The sequence below is a fragment of the Phyllobates terribilis genome, unplaced genomic scaffold (assembly GCF_046119375.1).
Source record: "Phyllobates terribilis strain yellow unplaced genomic scaffold, ASM4611937v1 Scaffold_8__6_contigs__length_399053987, whole genome shotgun sequence".
Taxonomy (NCBI): domain Eukaryota; kingdom Metazoa; phylum Chordata; class Amphibia; order Anura; family Dendrobatidae; genus Phyllobates; species Phyllobates terribilis.
Genome location: NW_027362768.1, coordinates 128,025,546 through 128,052,689, shown reverse-complemented (window position 1 = coordinate 128,052,689; position 27,144 = coordinate 128,025,546). Strand labels below are relative to the sequence as shown.

General features: G+C 48.4%; 1 protein-coding gene across 1 annotated transcript in view; it reads right to left on the bottom strand.

Annotated features, from left to right (window-relative positions):
- Positions 1 to 27,144, bottom strand: part of LHX4 (LIM homeobox 4) — an 87,615-nt gene that overhangs the window by 26,278 nt on the left and 34,193 nt on the right. The window lies entirely within an intron of this gene.

The window sequence follows — 27,144 nt, the reverse complement described above, 5'->3', positions numbered from 1 at the left end:
TGTGTGGTCTATCATACTGTGTGGACGCCTGTGTGGGGTCCTTATGCTGTTTGGAGGGTTGTGTGGGGGCCATTATGCTGTTTGGAGGGTTGTGTGGGGACCATTATACTGTTTGGATGGCTAGTGGAGCCACTATACACTGTAGAGGGTTGTGTTGGGGCCATCATACTGTGTGGAGGGCTGTGTTGGGGCCGTCATACTGTGTGGAGGGTTGTGTTTGGGCCATCATACTATGTGGAGGGTTGTGTTTGGGCCGTCATACTGTGTGGAGGGTTGTGTTGGGGCCATTATAGTGTATGGAGGGCTATGTTGGGGTCACATACTTTGCCCGGGGGGTACAGTAGGGTCATCATACTGTGCATTTGTAGGGTACTGTGGAGGAATTCACTGTGGGGGCATCATACTATGTTTGGGGGTCACTTTTGTTGCATCCTACTTTGTGGGGACAATGAGAGGACACTCTAGGGGCTTCAATAGTAGGAAAATTACTTTGTAAGGGCTGCAAAGTTGTGAGATATGCTCTTCTGTGACCCCGCCGAATATTCATTTTTTTAGGGGGTGAGTCCAATTAGAAATTCCGCTATAGGGCCTCATGATTTCCACGTACGCCCCTGAGCTGAACCAACCCCATCCAGATGAATGGAACCAATTTTACGTCACAGAAATCTCCGCACCCTTGGAGTTTGTATGGGTCAGAGCTGCTTTGAAGACACAAAGGTGACCTACACAATATTAGCCTGGCGGTTTAAGCATTATGGCTGATAAGTGTTTATTCATCATATATAATCTCTCTGCTTATAAAAACACGGTATGGTGAAATGCAACAATAATGTAGCAATGAGCATGAACCAACATCACCAGAGGATATAACCAGGAACAGAAGGAAGCAATGTAATAGACCACACAATGACTGCAAGCAGAGGTCTATAATGCCATGAACCGATCCACTAATATAAGAGATAAAAGATGGCCCAGTTCTGACGCACTGACACTGTACTGTGCAAAGCTTTGTGCAAATGAGGCATTCAGTTCTGATAGTTTTTCTGATTGTGGCATACGGCCAGCGGGACAGGTCTGGGGACCCTGCTATTTCCAAGTGGCTATAGCAGCACGAAGCAACAGCATGTAACTACAACAGCATGTAAGACCCTTATTCCAATGATTAGGGGGTCCTGTCAGTTTGAGCAGCGCTAATCATTAAACGTGTTAGATAGATAGATAGATAGATAGATAGATAGATAGATAGATAGATAGATAGATAGATAGATAGATAGATAGATAGATAGATAGATAGATTAAAAAAAAATGTGGGCAGCACTCAATAGCAAATTCCATGCAAAATAACTGGTGTCTTTATTGGCTACCCACATGGTCAAAATTGTTGGTACCCTTTTTTAATGAAAGAAAAACCCATAATGGTCACAGAAATAACTTGAATCTGACAAAAGTAATAATAAATTAAAAATCTATGAAAATGAACAAATGAAAGTCAGACATTGCTTTTCAACCCTGCTTCCACAGAATTTAAAAAAAAATTAAACTCATGAAATTGGCCTGGACAGAAATAATGGTACCCCTGAAAATAATGTGACAAAAGGGACATGTTAAATCAAGTTGTGTCCACTAATTAGCATCACAGGTGTCTACAGTCTTGTAATCAGTCAGTGGGCATGTATATAGGGCTACAGATACTCACTGTGCTGTTTGGTGACATGGTGTGTACCACACTCCACATGGACCAGAGGAAGCAAAGGAAAGAGTTGCCTCAGGAGATTAGAAAGAAAATTATAGACAAGCATGTTAAAGGTTATAAGACCATCTCTAAGCAGCTTGATGTTCCTGTGACGTGGCCGCAGGAGGAAAATTGATGACAAATCAAAGATGGTACGAATGGTAACAGCCCAGGAAAACTTCTACAGAAATTAAAGGTGAACTTCAAGCTCAAACATCAGTGTGAGATCGCACCATCCGTCGTTGTTTGATCCAAAGTGGTCTTCATGGGAGACGACCAAGGAGAACACCATTCTTGAAAAAAATCATAAAAAAGCCAGACTAGAATTTGCTAAACTACATGTTGACAAGCCACAAATCTTCTGGGAGAATGTTCTATGGACAGATGAGACAAAAATGGAAGTTTTTGGCAAGGCACATCGGCTCTATGTTCACAGATGGAAAAATGAAGCATATCAAGAAAAGAACACTGTCCCTACTGTGAAACATGGAGGAGGCTCTGTTATGTTCTGGGGCTGCTTTGCTGCATCTGGCACAGGGTGTCTTGAATCTGTGCAGGGTACAATGAAATCTCAAGACTATCAAGGGATTCTAGAGAGAAATGTGCTGCCCAGTGTCAGAAAGCTTGGTCTCATTCGCAGGTCATAGGTCTTGCAACAAGATAATGACCCAAAACACACAGCTAAAAACACCCAAGAATGGCTAAGAGGAAAACATTGGACTATTCTGAAGTGGCTTCTATGAGCCCTGACCTAAATCCTATTGAGCATCTTTGGAAAGAGCTGAAACATGCCGTCTGGAAAAAGCAACCTTCAAACACGAGACAACTGGAGCAGTTTGCTCATGAGGAGTGGCCAAAATACCTGTCGAGAGGTGCAGAAGTCTCATTGACAGTTACAGGAATCGTTTGATTGCAATGATTGCCTCAAAAGGTTGTTCAACAAAATATTAAGTTAAGAGTATCATCATTTCTGTCCAGGCCTATTTCATGCGTTTAATTATTTTTAAAAATCCTGTACCTATCAGAAGCTTCCAAACACATGACATCATCATATGGGCAGTGCAGAATTGTTTAAAGGCATAGTAATCTTAGTCTGTTTAACTTTTGACTTTGCAGTAAGTAATAAAAATGCCTTAAAACATTCTCTCTCTCAAATTATTCTGGCATTTGGCAAATATTATAAATTATGGTAATCCTAATTGACCTAAAACAGGAAAGATTTATTCTGATTTCATGTCAGATATTGAGAAAAACATGCATATGTGTCTTTTTATATAGTGTATGTAAACTTCTGGTTTCAACTGTAGATAGGTAGATGAGAGATAGATAGATAGATAGATAGATAGATAGATAGATAGATAGATAGATAGATAGATAGATGATAGATATGCAATAGATAGATGATTGATAGATGAAAGATAGATATATGATAGATAAATAGATATGAGATAGATAGATGATAGATATGAGATAGATAGATGATAGATAGATGCCTCTTTAGCTTGCCTCCATCCTTCAAATGGTCCAAGATATCGGCACCAAAATATACAAATGCCATTAACGGGCCAGAGATCAAGCATAAACTCCCAACGCTTTCATAATAACGTGTATGAACTTAACCCAGAAGGAATACACCTAGCAGTAAGGGACCTTAATGACATACTCTATGCCATGGCAGAAATGTCCAACCTGAAAAGATGCAGCAACAAAAGGCTGAGTAAGCAAAATCCCAACAGTTGGTTTGACAAGGAATGTAAAGCTATAAGGAAGGCCCTAAGAACTGCCTCAAATAAAAAACACAGAAACCCAAACAACCCCGCTCTGAGAGAAGCCTACCTCACCATACAACGAAATTACAAATCCATCCTCAAAAAGAAAAAGCAAAACTACATTACCACCAAACTCCTCCAACTCCAAGATGCCCTTGAAGACAACAGCTTTTGGGAACTATGGAGCCACCTAGGATCCAACCGAAAAAGCAACAACCCCCACATCCAGAGCAGCAACATCTGGCTCCAGTACTTCAAGGACCTTTACAAAGACATCCCAAGTTAAGACCTGAACCCGGCACAAATAGAGCTTGTAAACAAACTGAAGTACCGTATTTTTCGGACTATAATACGCACCGGACCATAAGATACACCCCAACTTTTGGGGTGGAAAATAGGGAAAAAATTTTTTTAGAAGATGGGGTCCGTCTTATAGTCTGAATAGGTACGGTATCTTACCTGGGGTGGGGGGTGGTGAAGCGGGGATCACAGGAGGCAGGGTCCTTCAGGAAACCGACCCGGGGGAAGTGGAGGAATGCTGCAGACCCTGGATACATGAAGCTGATGCTCCAGCAGCTGTGAGTTGTGGTGGTGGTGGAGCAGGATTGCAAGTCCCTCCGTTCCCTGCCTCGGGAACCCGGCAGCAGCAGAAGAGGTGAGATGCTGGGGGGCCGGTGTCTGACTGGGGCCTGAGTCTGACTGTGGCCTGGCTGTAGCCTGTCTGGGGCCTGTCTTGGGCCAGGCTGGGGCCTGGCTGGGGCCTGTGCCGGGCTGTGAGCGGCGTCCGGCAGTGAGGCAGAGGAGCCGGGGCCTGTGCCGAGCTGTGAGCGGCGTCCGGCGGTGAGGCAGAGGAGCGTGTGCGGCTTCCGGTGGCAGCGGCCATCTTCCTGAGGCCATGATCTACAGCGAAATGGCCGCCGGAGCTCTCAGTCAGCGTATGTGCTGGCTCAGGCGGCCATTTTCCTGTAGATCACGGCCTCAGGAAGATGGCTGCGGCCACCGGAAGCCGCACACGCTCCTCTGCCGCATCGCCAGATGCCGCTCACAGCCTGGCACAGGCCCCAGCTCCTCTGCTTTACCGCCGGACGCTGCTCACAGCCCAGCACAGGCCCCGGCAAAGGTACAGGCCTCGGCTCCAGCTGCATCTCACCTCTGCCACCGCCGGAGGACCCTGCGATCCCTGCTCCACCACCACCGATAAAGTTAGTTCGGACCATAAGACGCACCCTCCATTTTCCTCCCAAACTTGGGAGAAAAAAGGTGCGTCTTATGGTCTGAAAAATACGGTATATGCAGGAAAAATTCAAAGACTTCCAAAACCCTCTGGACACACTGAATACATAGGATCACACTGATAAAAGGTAAAAAAAAGCCAGCGGCCCAGATGGGATCCTCCCAGAAATGCTGAAATACAGCCCACCAGACATCCAGGCTGCGATAGCAAAACTATTCAATATTGTACTACAGGCTGGTTACTTTCCCAAAAACTGGAACCAAGGACTAATAACTCCGATACACAAAAACGGGGACAAGTACGACCTAGCAAGCTACCAAGGAATATGTGTCAGCAGTAACCTGGGGAAAGTCTTCGACTGCGTCCTGAATAAGAGGATTCTCACCCAACACAACGTCCTCAGCAAAAGCCAAGCAGGCTTCATGCCAAACCACCGCACCACCAACCACATCTACACCCTGCACAGCCTCATCAAGAACCACGTCCACAATACAAAGCATGGGAGGATCTATGCCTTATGCCTAGGGTCATTTCGATGTTTTTGGTTGTCATTAAGATTTAAAAAGAGAAAACACAGTAGTTTGACAATAAATGGCTTCACCCAACCAATAACCATGAGTGGAGAAAAAGTTTTTTTGTTATCATTCATAATCTCTAAAACAAGGCCAGGAAAGGAAAAATTCTGCCGGGGTATGTAAACTTTTGAGCACAACTGTAGATGATAGATAGATAGATAGATAGATAGATAGATAGATAGATAGATAGATAGATAGATAGATAGATTAGTGCTGTTTCCTACCTGCCCATTTAAAATTATAGGTTTATAGCCTGAGAGGCATGAGGATAGGGACCCATCAGAAGGAGGTCACCTTTCCGGTGGTTGATGGGCATACATGGATCGGCCAATTTATGCGCTAAGAACCTTCATTTTTTGTAAGTACATTTTATTAGGCAACAATGTAGTTTTGATCTCATGTTTTCAGTGTTTGCATAGATCTTGGCTCATACAGGGTGCTGCTGTGTTCTCTTTTTGTAGATACATAGATAGATAGATAGATAGATATGCAATAGATAGATGATTGATAGATAGATAGATAAGAGATAGATATGAGATAGAAGATAGATAGATGATAGATAAATAGATATGAGATAGATAGATGATAGATAGATGCCTCTTTAGCTTGCCTCCATCCTTCAAATGGTCCAAGATATCGGCACCAAAATATACAAATGCCATCAACGGGCCAGAGATCAAGCATAAACTCCCAACGCTTTCATAATAACGTGTATGAACTTATAACTTATGAGATAGATAGATAATAGATATTTGTGTTTATTTCCCTTCCATTATTACATTGGTAGAGATAATCTTCTCAGTATCTGCCCTAAGCTCTCATTTACATGTAAATTCCATCAGTATTATGAGTGATGATCTTAGGATTTATTTTCATATCAGGAAATATCCATGCTGGCAGGTCACTGACTGTTTTACTGTTGTGTCTATTGGTATTTAGTATACCACGGAGCTTCCTGAATTGAGATGGATGGTGGCTACTACACTATTGGACTTGCCTATGTAGAGTCAGCATTACATTTCCTTTACATTTGTAAAAGAAAAAAAAAACATGCTTTTGAATTGTTTTTCATTACTTTTTTTTATTAACGATTTGGGGTATTTTTCATTTTTATTTTTTTCATTTTTTAACATTACAAATGTAACGGGTCCGGGAGGTGGAACCTCTGAGCAACGATACAAAGGGGCAGTCCTTGTAAGGAAGCGGGTGGCTCCCAGGGTAGGCGGGCAGGTAGTCACGGCAAGTGACGGGGACAGTCTCTGGGTAGAAGGGCAGGAGGTCACGGCAAGTGACGGGGACAGTCTCTGGATAAAAGGGCAGGAGGTCACGGCAAGTGACGGGGACAGTCTCTGGAAAGGCGGGTGGTCACGGCAAGTGACGGCTAAGCCTCCAGATAGGTTAGCAGGCGGGTAGCAGGTGGACGCTCCCAGGTGAGCGGGCAAGAGTCTCTGGACAGGCAGGTGGTCACAGCAGGTGACGGCAGAGCCTCCAGGTAGGCTAGCAGGCAGGTATCAGGCGGACGCTCCCAGGTGAGCGGGTAAGAGTCTCTGGACAGGCAGGTGGTCACAGCACGTGACGGCAGAGCCTCCAGGTAGGCTAGCAGGCAGGTAGCAGGCGGACGCTCCCAGGTGAGCGGGTAAGAGTCTCTGGACAGGCAGGTGGTCACAGCACGTGACGACAGAGCCTCCAGGTAGGCTAGCAGGCAGGTAGCAGATGAGCGCTCCCAGGTGAGCGGGTAAGAGTCTCTGGACAGGCAGGTGGTCACAGCACGTGACGGCAGAGCCTCCAGGTAGGCTAGCAGGCAGGTAGCAGATGAGCGCTCCCAGGTGAGCGGGTAAGAGTCTCTGGACAGGCAGGTGGTCACAGCACGTGACGGCAGAGCCTCCAGGTAGGCTAGCAGGCAGGTAGCAGATGAGCGCTCCCAGGTGAGCGGGCAATCAGATCCATAGACAGACTGGCAGGGCTGGTAGGCAGACTGTCGGACCGCAGGAATGCAAGTAGATAGACAAGTATCAGGCAGGTATCAAGCAGGAATCTGGCAGGTAACTGGCAGGTATCTGGTAACGGGACCTGAGGGCTGAAGCAGAGTAGTGAACAGTGCAACAACATTGCTCGGGCACCTCCATTTTGGAGGAGGTGCCTTATATATGGTGAGGTCCTCCGGCCATTGGCCGGGGACTCCTTAGGACGGCGCGCGCGGCCCCTTTAAGAGAGGGGGAGCGCGCGCGCCCTAAGCACAGTGGCCGGAGAGCAGCACGCGCTGCCAGCGGAGCGGGAGGAGGACGCCGGGCACGGAGCAGAGAGGTGAGGGGAACAGCGTCCCTGCCTAGCAGGAGGCAGGGATGCCGACGCTACAACAAATATGTTTTTATTTTTTTCTGAAGTTTTTCAAGTCTCATAGAAAAGGCCAGAAATTCTACCATGCATTATTGACTATGGCATCAGAGCTGGCGCTGCCCATGGCAGTTACAGGCAAGAGTCAGTTGTGTATTACATACAGTACAGACCAAAAGTTTGGACACACCTTCTCATTTAAAGATTTTTCTGTATTTTCATGACTATGAAAATTGTACATTCACACTGAAGGCATCAAAACTATGAATTAACACATGTGGAATTATATACTTAACGAAAAAGTGTGAAACAACTGAAAATATGTCTTATATTCTAGGTTCTTCAAAGTAGCCATCTTTTACTTTGATGACTGCTTTGCACACTCTTGGCATTCTCTTGATGAGCTCCAAGAGGTAGTCACCGGAAATGGTTTTCACTTCACAGGTGTGCCCTGTCAGGTTTAATAAGAGGGATTTCTTGCCTTATAAATGGGGTTGGGACAACCAGTTGTGTTGTGCAGAAATCTGGTGGATACACAGCTGATAGTCCTACTGAATAGACTGTTAGAATTTGTATTATGGCAAGAAAAAAGCAGCTAAGTAAAGAAAAATGAGTGGCCATCATTACTTTAAGAAATGAAGGTCAGTCAGTGCGAAAAATTGGGAAAACTTTGAAAGTGTCCCCAAGTTGCAAAAACCATCAAGCGCTACAAAGAAACTGGCTCTCATGAGGACCGCCCCAGGAAAGGAAGACCAAGAGTCCCCTCTGCTTCTGAGGATAAGTTTATCCGAGTCCCCAGCCTCAGAAATCGCAGGTTAACAGCAGCTCAGATTAGAGACCAGGTCAATGCCACACAGAGTTCTAGCAGCAGACACATCTCTTCAACAACTGTTAAGAGGAGACTTTGTGCAGCAGGCCTTCATGGTAAAATAGCTGCTAGGAAACCACTGCTAAGGACAGGCAACAAGCAGAAGAGACTTGTTTGGGCTAAAGAACACAAGGAATGGACATTAGACCAGTGGAAATCTGAGCTTTGATCTGATGAGTCCAAATTTGAGATCTTTGGTTCCAACCACCGTGTCTTTGTGCGACGCAGAAAAGGTGAACGGATGGACTCTACATGCCTGGTTCCCACCGTGAAGCATGGAGGAGGAGGTGTGATGGTGTGGGGGTGCTTTGCTGGTGACACTGTTGGGGATTTATTCAAAATTGAAGGCATACTGAACCAGCATGGCTACCACAGCATCTTGTAGCAGCATGCTATTCCATCCAGTTTGCGTTTATTTGGACCATCATTTATTTTTCAACCGGACAATGACCCAAAACACACCTCCAGGCTGTGTAAGGGCTATTTGACCAAGAAGGAGAGTGATGGGGTGGTATGCGAGATGACCTGGCCTCCACAGTCACCAGACCTGAACCCAATCGAGATGGTTTGGGGTGAGCTGGACTGCAGAGTGAAGGAAAAAGGGACAACAAGTGCTAAGCATCTCTGGGAACTCCTTCAAGATTGTTGGAAGACCATTTCTGGTGACTACCTCTTGAAGCTCATCAAGAGAATGCCAAGAGTGCGCAAAGCAGTCATCAAAGCAAAAGGTGGCTACTTTGAAGAACCTAGAATATAAGACATATTTTCAGTTGTTTCACACTTTTTTGTTAAGTATATAATTCCACATGTGCTAATTCATAGTTTTGATGCCTTCAGTGTGAATGTACAATTTTCATAGTCATGAAAATGCAGAAAAATCTTTAAATGAGAAGGTGTGTCCAAACTTTTGGTCTGTACTGTATATATACAATATATTGAAGTGGTTTTTGTGAAATTTTCCAGCAGATTTTTTGAAAAAAATTAAAAATGATTACAAAAACATTGCTAAAAAGACTGCATTACATGTGTACTGTGGTAGATCGGCTCACTCGGCTGCACATAGAGGTAGACACAGGAACACTGTCTCTTTAAATCTTCCACTGGTTTATTAAAGATACTGCATAAACCAGCACAACGTTAGCAAAACAAACAGAGAGAATGGAGGCAGAATGGAGACAATGCTGGCAGAATGGAGACATGAGGGGCTGGATGGAGACAATGGGGGCAGGATGGAGACAATGGGGGGCAGGATGGGGACAATGGGAGCGTTCTGATAACATGGAAGCAGGGCCGCCATCAGAGCATAATTGCCCTTACTGGCGTATGGGGTCCAGTGAGCAAAGGGGCCCAGAGCGGGCCCCTGTTCTTCTTCTCACTGTACCCCAGCGGCATGGAGACATTGGGGGCAGGATGGAGACATGAAGGCAGAATGGAGACATTGGGAGCAGGATGGAGAAATTGGGGACAGGATGGAGACATGGAGGCAGGATGGAGACATGGGGGCAAGATGGAGACTATGGGAGCAGAATTTAGACAGATGGAGACAATGGGGGCAGGATGGAGACAATGGGAGCGTTCTGATAACATGGAAGCAGGGCCGCCATCAGAGCATATCTGCCCTTACTGGCGTATGGGGCCCAGAGCGGGCCCCCGTTCTTCTGCTCACTGTGCCCCAGCGGCAGGATTCTGCCGTTTCAGTTACTGACAGTGCGTCCTCGGACGCTCGTTCACTTGAAATCTATTACCATGCGGGAAGCTTCCCTCATGGCAGTAGTTAACAGCTGCCAGACAATCACAGGCTGACAGCTGATGTCAGTGCACATGTCGCCGGCGTATGACGTCACTATCATGCGCTAGCGACAGTGCTTCGGATGATGGGAGAGCCGGGCGCCGTTGAATCGTGGCAAGGTAACGAGAAACTTTTTTTTTTTACTTTTTTTTTCTAAAGCTGCACCATGGAGGAGGATGGAAACATGGTGGCAGGATGGAGAGACATGGGGGCGCAATGGAGAGACATGGAGGCACAATGGAGAGACATGGGGGAAGAATGGAGACATTGGGGGTAGAATGGAGACATGGGGAAGAACGAAGACAATGGGGGCAGGATAGAAATAATGGGGGCAGGATGGAAACAATTGGGGCAGGATGGAGACATTGGGGGCATGATGGAGACATGAAGGCAGAATAGAGACATTGGGAGCAGGATGGAGAAATTGGGGACAGGATGGAGACATGGAGGCAGGATGGAGACATGGGGGCAAGATGGAGATTATGGGAGCAGAATTTAGACAGATGGAGACAATGGGGGCAGGATGGAGACAATGGGGCAGGATGGAGACATGGGGCAGGATGGAGACATTGGGGGCAGAATTTAGACAGATGGAAACAATGGGAGCAGGATGGAGACTATGGGGGCAGAATGGAGACAGTGGGGGCAGGATGGGGACAATGGGAGCGTTTTGATAATATGGAAGCAGGGCCGCCATCAGAGCATAATTGCCCTTACTGGCGTATGGGGCCCGGTGAGCAAAGGGGCCCAGAGTGGGCCCCCGTTCTTCTGCTCACTGTGCCCCAGCGGCAGGATTCTGCCTTTTCAGTTACTGACCTGGCATCCTCGGACGCTCGTTCACTTGAAATCTATTGCCGTGCGGGAAGCTTCCCTCATGGCAGTAGTTAACAGCTGCCAGACAATCACAGGCTGACAGCTGATGTCAGTGCACACGTCGCCGGCGTATGACGTCACTATCATGCGCCAGCGACGACAGTGCCTCGGATGATGGGAGAGCCGGGCGCCGTTGGATCGCGGCAAGGAAAGGAGAAACTTTTTTTTTTTTACTTTTTTTTTCTAAAGCTGCCCCACGGAGGAGGATGGAAACATGGTAGCAGGATGGAGAGACATGGGGGCACAATGGAGAAACATGGGGGCACAATGGAGAAACATGGAGTCACAATGGAGAGACATGGATGCACAATGGAGAGACATGGGGGGAATAATGGAGACATTGGGGGCAGAATGGAGACATGGGGAAGAATGGAGACAATGGGGGCAGGATAGAAATATAGAAATAATGGGGGCAGGATGGAAACAATTGGGGCAGGATGGAGACATTGGGGGCAGGATGGAGACATGAAGGCAGAATGGAGACATTGGGAGCCGGATGAAGACAGATGGAGACAATGGGGGCAGGATGGAGACATTGGGTGCAGGATGGAAACATTGGGGGCAGAATTTAGACAGATGGAGACAATGAGGGTAGGATAGAGACAATGGGGCAGGATGGAGACATTGGGGGCAGAATTTAGACAGATGGAGACAATGGGGGCAGGATGGAGACATTGGGGGCAGGATGGAGACATTGGGGCAGAATGGAGACATTGGGGGCAAAATGGAGACAATGGGGGCAAGATGGAGACAATGGGGGCAGGATGGAGACATGGGGGTAGGTGGAGACATTTTTTTTTGGGGGGGGGGGGGGCAGAATGGAGACATGGGGCCAGGATGTGGGACATTATTATTGTAGGGGCTAATTAAGGGATATTATTACTGCTGTTATGTATTTTATTTTTGAGGATACTGGTTTCAGTGAGGCGGGGGGGGGGGGGGGTCCTGTTGCTGTGCAGGATGGCATTAATTCCTGGTGGCAGCCCAGACAGTACCTATATAATGGATGACAGTACAATCTACTGCTCAATATTAAATTATACATTTATTAATATAAAATAATAATTGTAATAAATATGGTAATATTAATATTGAGAAGAAATAGTTTCAGCCTATTGGTTTCAGCCCCACACAACGATGTAGCCCCTCGGGAAATGAATTGCCCATTCCTGGTATATTGTAACATTGTCTATAGTGTCCTCTCCTATTTACTGGCCATTTATCCTACAGTAGTATAGCTACCTCTCCATCCAACCATCCATATAATCTAATCTTTTAATTTTAATTTAAGTTACATTTTTTTTTAAAAATCTGTGGAAACAGGGTTGAAAAGCAATGTCTGACTTTCATTTGTTCTTTTTCATAGATTTTTAATTTATTATTACTTTTGTCAGATTCAAGTTATGTCTGTGACCATTGTGGGTTTTTCTTTCATTAAATGAGGGGTACCAACAATTTTGACCACGTCTCCTGTGTGCCCACTATTACAGACCATGAATATTCACTACAACCCATGGGAATGGATTGTAGTGAATATTCATGGTCTTTAATAGCGGCCACACATGACCGCCGAGCACAGCTGGAGCCGCGCTGCAGCTACAGTGTACGCGCTATTAAGAAAAAAAGGAATATTCATTGCTCTCCACGCCCATGGGCATGGGAAGCAGTGAATATTCATTTTCTGTAGCAGCGGGCACAGTGTAGGCTGCATTAATTCTCATACCTCATTATAATAAATCAAAAAGTAATAATTCATATGTTATCAAAATTAGAAAGTTTATTACATCAAGAAATACAAAATTACACAGTCAACAGACAAAACCCTTTTATAAAAATTTCCCCTAAAAAAAAGACCCATTAAAAAGACTAGGGCAGTGTAGTTCTAGATGAAAGTATTATTTGGCACTATGATTATGACGCGCCCCTGGGCCTGTGTCGCGCTGCGTTGCGCACGCGGGAGCCTACCCGGAGCCGGATCAGTGGAGGGTTGTAGTCTCGTGGCGGTGACCCGGTCCGTGCCCAGGGAGTCAAACTAGACGGCAGTCTATTAGTAGTAAATAGTTGATGACTACGCCACCCGTTGAGTGCAGCCAGGAAGCTGCTGCTGCAGGGCAGACCGCTGAGGCCGGTGGTAGGATTGTGCAGCGTGATAGTATAACCCCCAACGGGAGGGGTATGGCCTCAGGGCAGCCGACGTGGATGATGGGGGTAGCAGGAACCACTCAGAGACGGTACGGTGTAGTTCAGGGTCTTTACTGGTAACAACGACAGACCCTCCCGGAGTACTTGCTAGCAAACGGGGCCTGGTCAGTCTTTGGAGCAGATGGGATCTCCCCTGGCCAGGCGTAGTTGTAGGCCTCCCAAACTGACTGTACTCTTCTGGCTACCTTGCTAGAATCTGATATAAGTAGCCCACGTCCCTGAGTGTACCGTGTGGTGCTCACCCGTATGGCCGGTGACTCGGGGCCTTCTAATGGCTTCCGCTCCACGATGGCGGTGCTGGTCCCACGCGTGTGACCGTGCCTTCGGGCTTCTGGGCCAGAGGACCTGAAATCCCCTGCCTGACGGATTCTGCTGCTGGGTAGGAGTTAGTCCCCACAACCTCGGACTCCGGGTCCGGTAAAGAATCTTCTTAGTCAGGGCGAGCTCTGCAGCTGCCAGCCCCTGACTCCTTGTAACTCTGCTGTTTCCTATGCTGCTTCTTGTCTCCACTCTCCTTGTCTGACTCACCCTGCCTCAGCCCCGGGTTTATACAGGGGAAGTTCTTCCCCTCCCAAGACTGGGCAGGAGGTGTGGCATGCACAGGATCCCTGACCAAAGGACCTCCCACCTGCTCTCAGACATAACATTACATTACTGTGGAAAACCAGACCCCTGGGGTGCCACATTCCCCCCTAGTGAAATTTAGTACTCCGGGACTAAACACATTTAGAAAAACATAACAAGGCAAAAACATTAATAATACAATAAGAAAACATATAAAGATGGTTACGGCGTGCCCGCAACCGGGTGCAGTCTCTGAAGAGAGCAAGGTGTCCATTTCACCAACATAGGGAGACGTAACCAGGTAGGGGTCTGTCCTACCCCGAGTCCTTAACAGTCTCTAGTCCATCCTGGGTTACGCTCCAACTATGTACAAGGATTCCCGGTAAATCCACCAAGGATTCCTAAAAATAACTAGAAACACAAAATTATACACAAGCAACAAGACACAGAAAAACATAAATAAAACAATTTATACACTTTAAATTCTCCAGCGTGCGGGTAACTGGCCTCTAGTGGCCCGAGTGGACCTACGGAGCTGACTGTCTGGCCCTGAACTACAGGGTGTAGGAGCTGTCAAGGGTAAACTGGGCAGCTGTCTACCGGCTCTTTGTCTCACTAGGGGTACGGCAGGCTCACTATAAGCAGAGGGTTGATTCTCCTGTTCTGCTTGTGTGGAGTCTTCTGCCTCCTGGACCGGCTGTTCTTCCAGCTCTACCCGTTGCTCCGTAGGTTCTTGGGATGATGGTTGGAGGAAGGTGAGTACGGGTACCACAACTGCACCATTGACTTGAGTCCAAGACTGAGGGAAGTCCCCGAGCACGGTACTAACCATATCTTCCCTTTCTTCCACGGGTCGATGGTCTTCTTGTTCCTCTTCAGGGTTCCTCAGTTGTTCGGGACACTTCTTCAGGTGGTCCCGGGATACAATGGCTGTGGTTTCCCCTCCGTCTTTACTGATGGTACAGACCTTCGGGTTCTCGTGGCTTGAGGGCAGTACGGTGTACGGGTCCTTCTCCCACTGGTCGTCCAACTTGTGGAGCCGTCTCTTCCTCTTCAAGACCTGCTCTCCGGGTACCAGGGGAACAGCGGGAGCATACTGGTTGTAAGTTTTCTCTTGTCTTTCCCTAGCCTGACAGAGACTTCGCTCCACGCTCTCCTGTACTCTCCGGTACTGCTGCTGCCTCTCTGTGTCCCAGTCTGTTTCTGGTGAAGTGTCCTCGGGGGTCAGGACTCCCATTTCCAGGTCAACAGGTAACTTACCAGGTCTTGCCCTCATTAGGTAAGCCGGGGTACAGTTGGTGGAACCTACCGGGATGTGGTTGTATAGGTCCACCAGATCGGGCAACTTTTCAGGCCACAGACTGCGTTCTTCCAGGGGCAACGTTTTTAGAAGATCCATTACCACCTGGTTCATTTTTTCACAAAGTCCATTAGTCTGCGGATGGTAGGGTGTCGTCCTTATCTTCCGGCAGCCATACAGATTGCAGAATTCCTGAAAGACCTCCGCTTCAAAGGCAGGTCCCTGATCCGTCAGCACTTGGTCCGGGTACCCGTGTGGACGGCAGAAGTGCTGCTGGAAGGCTCTAGCTGCTGTTTGAGCCGTTAAGTCCTTGACGGGGACGACAACCAAGAACCGGGAGTAATGATCCACGATGGTTAACGCGTAGACGTAGCCACTTCTGCTTGGGGTCAGTTTTACATGATCCAAGGCTACCAGTTCCAACGGTTGCCGGGTGACGATGGACTGCAGGGGAGTCTTCTGGCTGGCTCGGTCCTTCCTTCTCAGGTTGCACGGGCCACAATCTCTGCACCACTTCTCGATGGTTCCCCTCATGCCTACCCAGTGGAACCGCTCGCGCAGCAGGAACTCCAGCTTTTTCCACCCAAAGTGTCCAGCTCCGTCGTGGTATGCCTCCATCACCATGGCTGCGTCTCTTCGTGGCACCACTACTTGCCAGAGTAATTCATGCGTCCGGGAGTTAACCATTCTGCGGCACAACTTCCCTTTGTAAAGGAACAGTCGACTCTTCTCCGCCCATAGTTGTTTGGCTTCCTCCGGAGCGTCTGGTTCAAGGCGAGCCTCCGGCCGAGTCAGCATCTCCTTCACCAGTCGGACGGCAGGGTCGCTGTCTTGCGTTTCCGCCCAGTTGTAGTGGGGTAAGGGGTTCAACGTAGCAGCCTGCTTACTCCTTACCCGGTGGGAATACTGAATAGTCCCATGACGGTGGAACGCAGGGAGTTCAACTTCTTCCAGTCCCTCCGGATCTTCTCCTCCGTCCGGCAGGTTGGGCATCCTGGACAGGGCGTCCGCGTTGGTATTGGAGCGTCCTGCCCGGTATTTAATTGTGAACTCGTAGTTGGACAGACGGGCCATCCACCTCTGCTCCAGGGCACCGAGTCTTGCCGTGTCCAGGTGTGTCAGCGGGTTGTTATCCGTGTACACGGTGAACCAGGAAGAAGCGAGGTAATGCTTAAAGCGCTCAGTGATTGCCCATACTACGGCCAGGAACTCTAACTTAAATGAGCTGTAATTCTCGGGGTTCCTTTCGGTGGGTCGCAGTTTTCGGCTGGCGTAGGCGATTACTCGTTCCTTCCCCTGCTGGATCTGGGACAGTACGGCTCCTAGCCCGATGTTACTGGCGTCGGTGTAGAGGATAAAGGGCTGGCTATAATCCGGGTACGCCAGGATTTCGTCCCCCGTGAGGGCCATCTTCAGCTGGCGGAAGGACTCTTCTTCCAGCTCTTCCCATTTGAAGGGCGGCTTCTGGTTCTTGGCCTTCCGGGACTGGCCTATCAGGAGGTCCTGCATAGGTGCTGCCTTTTTGGTGAAACCGGGAATAAACCTTCGGTAGTAGCCTACCAACCCGAGGAACTGCCGCACTTCTTTTACGCTGGAGGGGCTTGGCCATTCCTTAATTGCGGTGATTTTATCAGGGTCGGGAGCCACTCCGTCAGCGCTCACTACGTGTCCCACGTACTGCACCTTTGGTTTCAGGAGGTGACACTTGGAGGGTTTCACCTTTAGGCCGTAACTCGCCAGAGCCTCGAACACTTCCGCCAGGTGTTTCAGGTGGTCCTCATACGTCTTGGAATATACGATGACATCGTCCAGGTACAACAGGACCGTCTCGAAGTTTCTGTGGCCCAGACAACACTCCATTAGGCGTTGGAAGGTTCCTGGTGCGTTGCAGAGTCCGAACGGCATGCAGGTGAACTCGCTAAGTCCCATCGGGGTGGTGAATGCGGTCTTCTCCCGGTCCGCCTCTGCTACAGGAACCTGCCAGTACCCGCTAGTGAGATCCAAGGTAGAGAAGAAGTTAGCAGATCTTAAAGCAGCCAATGACTCCTCTATCCTTGGTAAGGGGTACGCATCCTTGTGTGTGATACGGTTGATTTTCCGGTAATCTACACACATCCTCATGGTGTTGTCTTTCTTTTTGACTAAAACTAATGGGGCTGCCCAGGGGCTACAACTATCCCGGATTACCCCAGCCTCCTTCATGTCTCTAAGCATCCCCTTGGCGTGTTGGTAATGTGCAGGGGGTACGGGTCGATACCTCTCTTTTATGGGAGGATGATCTCCCGTGGGGATGCGATGTTCTACCCCCTTGACTCGCCCGAAGTCTAACGGGTGTTTACTAAACACTCTCTCATACTCTTGAACCACCCGATAGACTCCTTGTTTCTGATGTGAGGGAGTGGAGTCAGTACCCAGATGTAGTTGCTGACACCAGTCCTCCATGTCTTTCTTAGAGCCGTTACCTTCCTCCGGGTGAGATGGAGGCAAGGATTCCACAGATTGTATAGAATTTTGATTAGTGATATATAATTTGGCTAGCGTGGCATACCGGGGCAGGTACACTTCCCTCTCCCCGATATTTATTATGCGAACGGGCACCCTCCCATGGCGTACATTGACGACCCCCCTGTGCTGTCAAAATGGTGGGCCTACTGTCTGAGTAAACTGGTTCTACCATTGCCTGGTAATCTCTACCTCTCAGACCAATAGCTGCCCGGCACCAAATCATCATTTCACTTTTTGGGGGCATGGCAATAGGAAAAGGGTCACACATTCTTACGCTACCAATCTCACCGCCGGAGAGTTCCACTTGTTGCCGTTGCATCAGTGCCCGGATCTCTTTCTGGAGCACCCGCTGCTCGCCGGAGCTGGCATTCTTGGCAACCTGCTGTAAAAGGAAAATCACCTCTGCAAGACAATTTTCAATTACATTAGTTCCCAGAGTTATTTTTGGGTGACTCTCATGTTTGTCAATATCTACAATGATCAGTCCCTGTGCGGCCAGTTCGACTCTACCAATTTTGATGGTCACCTCTTTAAATCCGATCTGTGGCACGGGCTGACCATTGCTGGCGATGATACTCAAGTCGTCGTCGGGGTAGCGGGTAATATCCGAGTCATTCCAGTACTGCTTGAAGAGCACGTACGGGATGGTGGTGACCTGTGACCCGGTGTCCAGTAGGGCACTCATGGGAATGCCATCCAGTACCACAGGCAAGACTGGACGTCCTCCCACATATCTGTCGCGCCAGTTCGATGGGCCTGGTGATCTTTTTCCTGGGGGTTGGCCCTCTACCCCAGGTTGTGCCCGTTTAAAGAACAGTACCTTGCCATATGTCCGGGTTGATTGCAGCGGCGGCAGATGGGTCGTCCGTCCTCACTGTATCGGTCACTGGGTCTTCCTCTGGCCGGTGGGGTCCTCCTTGGTCGACGCCACGGGATGTCCTCCGGTCCGGATGCCAGCTGGATCTTCCCTGGGGTGGAAACCTGTAAAGACTGCACAGTTCGGGTTAGCGCAGCAACGCTCTTAGCTAGCTCTTGGACCTGATGGTGTAGGTCTGGAGCCGGGTCATTGTCCAAAGCCTGCGCATCAGCTCCCACAGGCCCTGCTGACAAGGGCGCCGCCTCCTGGTAGTAAGTGGTAGTGGGGCGTCTGTGGGTCACAACGCCACCTGGTGCCGGTTCTCGGAGCACCCGGATGGCTCTGTCCTTGAACTGTGCAAAGTCCAGATGGGGATCCTGTAAGGCCATTGCCCGCAACTGGGTTCGGTGGGCATTGCAATATAAACCCTCTATAAATTGTTCAGTCAACAGCCTGTCCTCGTTTCCCACCCCATCAGGGTCGGTCTGCTTTATGGCCCTCAGGGCCTCTTGTAGGTTTAGTGCATAGTCCCTTATACTCTCATGCGCTCGCTGCTTGCACCCGTAGAATCTAAGCTTAACCTCGGCTGAGGTGCGGGTATCAAAGGTGTCCTTCAGCCGGGTTAGTATCCCTGCGACAGTCTTCCTCCCAGGTGGCCAGGATTTTACTTCCCTTTTGGCTGCCCCTGTTAGTTGGGCCACCAGGATGCTCACTTTTTGCTCTTCTGTGAGGGGGTACACCTGGAAGAGGCTATCCAGCTTTTCTCTAAAGTCATGCAGGGTATGTGACTCCCCTGAGTACTGGGGTAGCCAAGCTGCTCCCGGGATATAGGGCATGGTGAAGGGCATAACTGCAGCAGCGGTAGCGCTGGCGGGGGTTGAGGCAGTGAAGCTCTCCTCCGTATCCGACATCTTCCTCCCCCCTAGTGGACCGTGGCCTACCTTGCGATGATCCTCTTCCGTAGGCCGCGGCTCCGCAGTGGATCGTCAGGGTTGAGGACCTTCCGTCGCGCTCCTGTGACGTCGGCGTCTGCTGGGCTCCTTCCAGGACCTTACGCAACGTCCGGACGTGAGGCGGGGCTTCAGTTCTCGGGCGCTTTCGGAGTCCACGCCCCTCTTCTTCCCGCGCGGCGTCCTCAAGATGGCGTCCAATGGCGGGAAAACTCCACGGATGGCGGGAAGAAGGTCGAAGATGGCGCCGGATGGCGGGAAAACTTCGCGGATGGCGGGAAGAAGGTAGAAGATGGCGCCGGATGGCGGGAAACCTTCACCACTGGTAAGTTTGAACAGTCTTTGCTTTTCAGGCACGCAGTACCCGGTGGTTGCGGGCACGAAATCCTGCCGACTACGCCAAAGTTGACGCGCCCCTGGGCCTGTGTCGCGCTGCGTTGCGCACGCGGGAGCCTACCCGGAGCCGGATCAGTGGAGGGTTGTAGTCTCGTGGCGGTGACCCGGTCCGTGCCCAGGGAGTCAAACTAGACGGCAGTCTATTAGTAGTAAATAGTTGATGACTACGCCACCCGTTGAGTGCAGCCAGGAAGCTGCTGCTGCAGGGCAGACCGCTGAGGCCGGTGGTAGGATTGTGCAGCGTGATAGTATAACCCCCAACGGGAGGGGTATGGCCTCAGGGCAGCCGACGTGGATGATGGGGGTAGCAGGAACCACTCAGAGACGGTACGGTGTAGTTCAGGGTCTTTACTGGTAACAACGACAGACCCTCCCGGAGTACTTGCTAGCAAACGGGGCCTGGTCAGTCTTTGGAGCAGATGGGATCTCCCCTGGCCAGGCGTAGTTGTAGGCCTCCCAAACTGACTGTACTCTTCTGGCTACCTTGCTAGAAGCTGATATAAGTAGCCCACGTCCCTGAGTGTACCGTGTGGTGCTCACCCGTATGGCCGGTGACTCGGGGCCTTCTAATGGCTTCCGCTCCACGATGGCGGTGCTGGTCCCACGCGTGTGACCGTGCCTTCGGGCTTCTGGGCCAGAGGACCTGAAATCCCCTGCCTGACGGATTCTGCTGCTGGGTAGGAGTTAGTCCCCACAGCCTCGGACTCCGGGTCCGGTAAAGAATCTTCTTAGTCAGGGCGAGCTCTGCAGCTGCCAGCCCCTGACTCCTTGTAACTCTGCTGTTTCCTATGCTGCTTCTTGTCTCCACTCTCCTTGTCTGACTCACCCTGCCTCAGCCCCGGGTTTATACAGGGGAAGTTCTTCCCCTCCCAAGACTGGGCAGGAGGTGTGGCATGCACAGGATCCCTGACCAAAGGACCTCCCACCTGCTCTCAGACATAACATTACATTACTGTGGAAAACCAGACCCCTGGGGTGCCACAATTATATTATCAAAATTGAACAAGATGCAAAATTAGGGTCCATATATTCTAAAGATAAAGATACATGAATAACATAAATTGTAAATTTCATACATGTACAGCTTTATAATAATAACCAATTATAACAGTAAATATGATTACAGTGCATGATTCTGAAATGGATATTAAAGACTAAAGTATGTATCTCACGTAATTTAGATCTATTTCATGATCATTATCTCAATGGGTCCGGAGATCATCAGTTATAAAATACAAAGGTCACCCAGAGATCACTCAAGTTAGTCCAAGAAAAAGGAGTTGCTGTCACCCCCACAGCTTGATAAATCAATGGTTAACATACAGACCATGTGCAATCTTGTAAGGAACTACACTGCCTCGTACCCCAACGCGCGTTTCGCATTCTGCTTCGTCGGGGGGTAATTATTACAGTGTAGGCTGCAGCAGGCCTCCTGTTCCCCGCTCATCCCCCGCTGACGCTCTCCCCACACCACTCCACCACCCACAGCCATGGTATATAGTATATATTCTGACTATAAGACGCACCCTCCACTTTCCTCCAAAATTTTGGAGGAAAAAAGTGCGTCTTATAGTCCGAAAAATACGGTAATTGTCGGGTGTTATTGAGCCATATTGTAATATACAGTCCTGATCAAAAGTATAAATCCAACCAATATTGGGAAATCCTTGTACAACACCAATGTATATACATATTAGCTCCATATATAGTGAAACTATTCACATATTCCCCACATTGGTAGGATTCATATTGTTTGATCTCTAGTATATTGGGCAATGCACTTCAATGGAAGCCGGCAGTAACAGCCAACACTTGTAAGGTCCCGGAATGACTCAATCCCTCTAATAAACAATGGTCATAACAGCTCTTCATAGGATACAATATCCCCAGCGTTCTATTGGCTCCTTTACTGCAGGTCATGGTGCACACTGCCGGCACCATTACATCTTACCACTATCCCCTGATGAACCCCTAAAATGGAGAAAGGGGGAAACGCGTCGGGACTTGATTCCCATGCAGTATTCAGATAAGTGGATATTTTCTACACATTTCTTGCACATCAAGTGATATTTTGGGGATATTGTATCCTATAAAGAGCTGTTTTGACCATTGTTTATTAGAGGGTTTGAGTCTAATCTCTAGGTTTTTTACTCAAAAATTGGGCATGCATTAGGATTATTGTATCTGGAGTATCTTTGGATGTTGTTCATGGTTTTATAGTCTGCACATACATATGTGTATATTTGGTATTATAGCATTACTGGGGTATTTCGGTATTTAAGATGTTTTTGATATTTGGATGGTGCTCAATTTAAGAATAGGGTTATATAGGGACCAATAGGGTCAGTCTACAGAGATCGGGGGCGCCATATCCTTTATAATTTAGGGCGCCAACCTCCGCGTTAGCTAGGGGTGAAAATAGGGTCCTATTAGGGACTTTAGAGAGAAAATACTGTATATTTAATACTCCCTCAAACCTGTTTGATATCTTTGTTGGGCATCTTTTATTGTATTAGCCTACACATATATGTGTATACCTGGTATAGTAGCACTGTTGGGATATTTTAGTGATTAAGGTGTCTTTTGATATTTGGTTGGTGCACAATTGAAGAATAGGGTCATATAGGGACCAATAGGGTCAGTCTACGGTGAGTGAAGGCACCATATCACTTATAGTTTAGGGTGCCAACCTCCGCGATAGGTAGAGGTGAACACAGGGTCCTATTAGGGTCTTTATAATTTAATACCCCATCACCCTGCTCAATATATCTTCAGGTTTGTATGTTTATATATGTTGCTAAATGTTCCAAATTTTAACCAGTATTATAATAAAGATTATTTTTAATATTTTTTTTTCTTGCTTTTGTTTATTTGTTTAGGACGTCCTATACCTATTTGCTCTGGTTTTCATGCTTCATATGATGTCATGGAATGTTTCGGTTGTTGGTTTCGCCCCCATAAGCTACTACTTGTGATGTCACCGAATGTTTTGGTTCTTGGTTTCGCCCCCATTAGCTTGTGATGTCACTGAATGTGCAAGGTAGCCCTTCAGAACAGGATGGCTCTTGACTACCTGTTAGCAATTGAAGGTGGACCTTGTGCTGTTATAGGTGAGGAATGCTGCTCCTAGATTGAAGATGCACATGATTCAATTGAGAGAAACATGGATAAGATAAAGGAGTTGCAGCAAAAATCTAGAGATATATCCAAGGAGGCATGGAATCCCTTTTCTTGGATGGAGTTTATCGGAGTTTGGTTAAACAATATACTCTCAACTTAGCTAAAGCCCATAGTGGTTGTGATAGGATTGATTGTATTGATCTTGATTGACTGGAAATTATTAATGTGATGTGTTTCTCATTGCAGGAAATTAATTTTACATTGGAGCCACTGGCGGACACAGACAGAAGAGGGCCCCAAAGTGCAAGAACAATATATGAGCCCTTTGAAGCCCAATAGCTCATCATAATGCACAATTCCATCTGCTTTAGAGGTTGAATGGGCCCCCTTACCTCTTGGGCCATGTGCAGTTGTGGCGCCCCTGAGGGTTCAGTCGCCACAGAAGTACTGCACCTCACCCAGAGGTGTGGTGTCTCCTTCTCTCAGGTAAGGAGAGAGTGCTGCCTGGAACCCCAACACCTGCATCCAACACTACACTGCTCCAGGCCGGCTGGAAGGGCAAGATGCAATGTGTTTTCCTGCTGAGCCCTGTCCCTGGCTGGAGTGGGGGGAACCCAAAGGTAGGGGGAACCAGTAGTGGATGTGAGTGGAGGAAGCAGTTTAGGGGAGCACTATGGAAGGAGGTATAAAAATGGGAAGCCATCTTAGGGTGGCAGTTCAGTAGTGAGAGGACAGTTCAAAAGAACAGTCTGTGAGCAGAGTCTCAGTAGGAGCTCTGCTCCGCAACTAGGGCCTAGTGTCAGAGGCCCAGGAGGGGAGCAGGGAGTAGGCTCCGTTCTGTTGAAGGGATCCTAGGGGGTACGGCGAGTGCAGGACGGCACCCGTACGCCCCGAATCTGTCAGAAGACAGAGGGATCGTAGGCCGCAAGAAGGGGACCGGCCCCTGGCCCAGTCGTGTACTTCAAGTCTCGGCTGCAAAAACTGGAGGCTCCTGGTTTATATAGTCAGTTGCCGAAGCCTCCTTTTAATCCCTGTGAGAGTCAAGCAGGTCTGTGAACTCCGACGTACAGGAGGGACTTCAGAGCACCCGAGCAGGATTCAGAGTGGGGAAGCGCAGGGCAGGAGGGAGAAAGATCCAGCGTGAAGACAGTCTAGCTAGGAATACGAGAAAGTGGGGTTCTGTCAGGAACGCCTAACCTGCCTGAGGAAGAACTGAACCCCTGCCTGGTGAAAGCAGCGCGACGTGGGAGGCTGACACCTGTACAGTGCACCAGTGGAACTGTCATAAGAACTGTGAGTAAAAACTCGGATGACTGTACCGCACTGCCTCCATCCATTCTTTAATCTGCGCCATCGTTCCCTCTCTGCACTACAACGCCCAGTGCAACCACCATTTTCCCACACTGCCCTGGAGCTTGCTCTACCTGTGGAGAGCCACACCATCCCTGCTGCCGTAACACCAGCTCCAGAGGACTGCTCCACAGCTGCGGCTCCTTTTGGCCGCAATCCACAGGGGGCGTCACGAACAATCCCAAAAAACCCATATAAAAGTACCCCCCTTTGCACTGACCGCCCTGGGTCACGGACCGGGCCAGCCACCGTGATACTCCCCTACCGGCATACACAGAGGCCAGGCTGCCGAGTACCCCACGGCCCAGGGGGCGCGTCACAGTCGCACAAGTTGCACCAATAACCTGTCCGCCCCTGATTGGAACCATAGGAAGGATGACAGTACAGCTACAGAGGTGACCGTCTGATGACCTAGACTAGCTCAACTACCCACTTCTCCTGAAGACCCTTTCAGCCTTTTGAGACTTGGGTAGAGGACATCATCTCTGAAAATTGGGTCCCACAGCTGCACCCCAGTAGTTTGAGAACTGAGGATGATTTCATTCTCCAGAGTGGTTCTTGTGGTGGGATGCAGGTCTGGACAGTTGTCGTCATCCCATGATCTATACAGACTAGCTGCATACTTCATGAACTATGGGCTGTCAACAGGGGTCATTTCACGATAGGCAGAAACATAGTTAGCGCACATCTGGACAGCTGTCATCATCCTATTAGACAATAATGAATAGATCTGTATGTATGCTTTCATAAAGATTGAGTGAATGCTTAGATGAAATGACAACTATAAGGTAGCCAGGAATGGATGTCTGTCATCCCATGATCTATGCAGACTAGTTGCATACTTCATGTAGTATGGGCTGTCAACAAATGTCATTTCACGATAGGCAGGAATAGGACCGCCATCAAGGCATTACTGCCCTTACTAGTGTATGGGGCCCGGTGAGCTGAAGCAAAGAGGTGGGGTCTGGACATGCTTGCAGCCTGGGCCCATCCCCTCTTTGCTTCTGCTCACCGGGCCCCAGGGGCAACAGTTTAGGGCTGCCGCACGCCAGGTGCATAAAAACGCTGTAGTTAGATGATAATTTTGCACATTACATAATTGACCAAAGGATTTAACTAAATGACTCTTATGAAAAATAGATTTAGTTACCAAAATATATAGTGGGAATGTGTTACGAAGCTTTTATGTTAAGGGCATTGACCACTCTCTGGTTATTGTTAACCAATGTGTTTGTGAGATGATTAAAAGGCACTTAATGTCTTGTGATATATGTAAGGGGGAAGACCGGGGTGTAAGTGCTTTCAGAGCAAGGGATCCGGAACTGCCGGAGCCGTACCTTTTGTTGCAGGGGGAAGACAGACTGCAAGCAAAGGAGTCATGTGACAGGGAAGCAGGGGGTGTGTAGAGATAGAGAGCTGGGAGGTCAGGTGTCAGAAGGACTCCTGGTGTGATGAGAGAGAGGGAGAGACGAGGAAATTTGCGCGGGAAAGCGGAGCTGAGTCCTGCGGAGCAGAGCAGTGTGAGAGCGTCCAGGCTCCTGGCTACAGGACTTGGAGCAAGGGATCCGAGCGCAGTGGACCGGTGGAGTCAAGCTGACTGTAGGGAGAAGAGACGCAGGGTCCGTGGAGCTGAGCACGTGAGGTGCCGTGTTATGGACTAGGGGCTCAGCGGGTTAAACCGGAGACCGTCCGCTGCTGCCAGAAGACAGAGCATTGTTTGGGCAGGGAAGCCTGAAGACAGCATCACCAGCACCAGCTGGCAACTGCCTTGTAGAGGATACAAGTCAGCTAAGTGAAAAAACTGTCGTTTGTTACCGGTTTGACTCTGCTACATCTAGTTAAACTGTAAACTGTCTGTTGCAGACTAATATCTGCTATTTCCCCATATTTTCCCCTGTTACTCCCTGCGTGGAGATTCATCTTGTTATCATAAACTTTCCCTGTTTATTAACCCTGTATTGGCTGCTCTGTGCTTCTGTGTCACTGCATCTAAAGTACCTGTGTTACATATATATACATGTTCAGGTGCATCTCACAAAATTAGAATATCATCAAAAAATGTATTTCAGTTCTTCAATACAAAAAGTGAAACTCATATATTATATAGAGTCATTACAAACAGAGTGATCTATTTCAAGTGTTTATTTCTGTTAATGTTGATGATTATGGCTTACAGCCAATGAAAACACAAAAGTCATTATCTCAGTAAATTAGAATAGTTAACAAAAAACACCTGCAAAGGCTTCCTAATCATTTAAAAAGGTCCTTTAGTCTGTTTCAGTAGGCTCCACAATCATGGGGAAGACTGCTGACTTGACAGATGTCCAGAAGGCAGTCATTGACACACTCCACAAGGTTCCAGAATTCCAATTTTCATTTGGAAATTAAGGTCCCAGAGTCTGGAGGAAGAATGGAGAGGCACACAATCCAAGCTGCTTGATGTCTAGTGTGAAGTTTCCACAATCAGTGATGGTTTGGGGAGCCATGTCTGCTGGTGTAGGTCCACTGTGTTTTATCAAGACCAAAGTCAGCGCAGCCGTCTACCAGGAAATTTTAGAGTACTTCATGCTTCCCTCTGCCGACAAGCATTTTGGAGATAGAAATGTCATTCTCCAACAGGACTTAGCATCTGTCCACACTGCCAAAAGTACCAATACCTGGTTTAAAATCAACAGTATCACTGTGCTTGATTGGCCAGCAAACTCTCCTGACCTTAACCTCATAGAG